Source organism: Palaemon carinicauda, chromosome 18 (genome assembly GCF_036898095.1).
Source record: "Palaemon carinicauda isolate YSFRI2023 chromosome 18, ASM3689809v2, whole genome shotgun sequence".
In the NCBI taxonomy this organism is placed as follows: Eukaryota; Metazoa; Arthropoda; class Malacostraca; order Decapoda; family Palaemonidae; genus Palaemon; species Palaemon carinicauda.
In genome coordinates, this window is record NC_090742.1 from 123291529 (window position 1) to 123294028 (window position 2500).

General features: G+C 31.0%; 1 pseudogene; it reads left to right on the forward strand.

Annotated features, from left to right (window-relative positions):
- The window catches only part of LOC137657537 (uncharacterized), a 78003-nt pseudogene that overhangs the window by 34942 nt on the left and 40561 nt on the right, over nt 1-2500 (forward strand).

Below are 2500 nucleotides of genomic sequence, written 5' to 3' on the forward strand. Positions count from 1 at the left end.
GTATATATATATATATATATATATATATATATATATATATACATGCATACATATATATACCTATATATAAAATCATCATCGTTAACTAGTCCACTGCAGAACAAACGCATAAGCTATGTCCCTCCACTCGGGTCTGTCAGTGGTCTTTCCATGTCTGTCACCCATATATATATATATATATATATATATATATATATATATATATATATATATATATATATATATAAATATATACATTTATATATGTATATATATATATATATATATATATATATATTTATATATATATATATATATATATATATATATATATATATATATATATATATATATGTATCTATCTATCTATTTATCTATCTATCTATCTACCTCTCTATATTTACATATATATATATCTATATTATATATATATATATATATATATATATATATATATTTATATATATATATATATATATATATATATATATATATATATATGAAAAAATAAAAAAATAATGCTTCTAGAACTGTAAAATCATAACAACAGTGAATCATGCCTTTTATTATTCATTTTTTTCTTATGTCTGCTTAACACTGTTCTACATCTTAATGCATTAGATAGCTCCAAATATATTCTGAAAGAAGAGTTTCGAAATATGCCCAAAGTTTGTAGAGAGTAAATTAATCAAAGTAATTCGTTTAAAGAACGTTCCTTTGGTTATTACCAATGGAGATAAGGTAATTTGTGTGTGCTTTTCCCCTGTTACCTCTCAAGAGCATAAATTTGAAAATACCTTTATAGATTTTTTCTTACATCTAGATTCAGCCGATTAGCTGGTGTCACAGTCATCTGGAAAAATTTCTTTTTAAGGTAGATAGTGTCCGAAATACACATAATTAAGAGCAGATCTAGCGCGTTTACTTGTAGTCTATTGACCTGTATGTTAAAGTACTTAAGATGCTTGATTTCATTATATTTTATACACTATTTCGTGTTTTCAATCTCTAGATTTAATATTACTGTCGAAGTGTTCATAGAATTGGAAAACTTTTCTGTAACTATCTTAAGGTAAAAAAAAAAAAAAATGAAAATGAAGATGCGTATATCTCATTCTTTTGTTAAAAGTTAAATAATATCACTGTGTTTCTACATGATTTTATACAAAATTACATGAAAGGGAAAAAGCTTGGTTACATATTTGCAAAGATTAAATTGTAGAATCAAAAGCTTCTATGTCTGTCTGTCTGTCTGGAATCAGATTATGATAGATGTATAAAAACATAAGCAGCCGTTCCACAAATCTAAATTGCTCAGTTTCATCGGGATTAATTTTACAACTTTCATCTTTCTCTCTACAGACAGTACCATCGAGGATGACCTTCACACACAGGAGCAAACCGAGAGCATTTTCTACATTTCGCCGCCTGCGAGTGACGTCACACTGTTGCTAGATGCAGAGGTGAACATTTCGGAGCCCAAGCCACCATCACCGGTCATGGAGGGACAGGTAATGCAATCCTTAATTGATCTATTTATCTCTCTTCAGAAATTAAACGTTTAATGACAAATTATGAAAAGAATTAAAGAAATCTATTTCAAAGAGCACCTTCTGTTTCACAAAAGTTCTGACTAATGGTATGACCTACTTGGCTAGAAAGAGCTGCAATTCATAGCTCTGGTATCCATGAGAGAAAAAAAGAGAGAGAGAGAGAGAGAGAGAGAGAGAGAGAGAGAGAGAGAGAGAGAGAGAGAGAGAGAGAGATTAAGGAGGGACATTGAAGGTCTCTAGAGGCTATTTCCGTGAGCAACAAGTTTAAGGCTATATGTTTTCAGCTCGCTTTATGAAGTTCCCCACGTGTCAAGTGTGCGAGAATGATTATGTTCAAGCAGGGCAAACAAAAAAGAAAAAAAAAAGTTTTGGGGAGTATGTTCGAAGAAATGGCTCAGGGTGAAGTCACGGTTCATTTGATTTTGTTGTTGTTGAGAAAGTCCAAATTATTTTCGTTGCAATATTTATCTGTTATCTTAATAATTTGACGTTATTGTTCATCTAATTTCTCTCTGCGTTATATATTGCATATTTCATTCTTTAATCTTCATTTTCTATATTCCGTAATATCCCTTTTGGTGGCTTTTGGTGTGCAACATTCTGCTCTCTCCATTATGGTCACAGGTTGTTACATATTGATAATGCTAATAGTAACATCATAAATGGATCGCAAGTGAAGTATGCAAGATACCGTCCTAAGGACTCTTTAATAAGATGATTACTCCTAGTATGCACCTAAGTGCGCCCGCACCATGATGTCATCTCCTTATGACATTCACCCCGTGAAATTTCTGGAAGGATACCAAAGGCTAATAGCGTCAAGTCCTGCTCGTTACCTCCATTGGATAAACATGTTTGAGCATATACATGTTTGAGTAATGGCCTCTTATAACTTGTCTTATGACGGTAGATGAATAAATGAGATATAGATTGAGCTGCAAAGTATATGTATTCCAACTCTAGCTTAT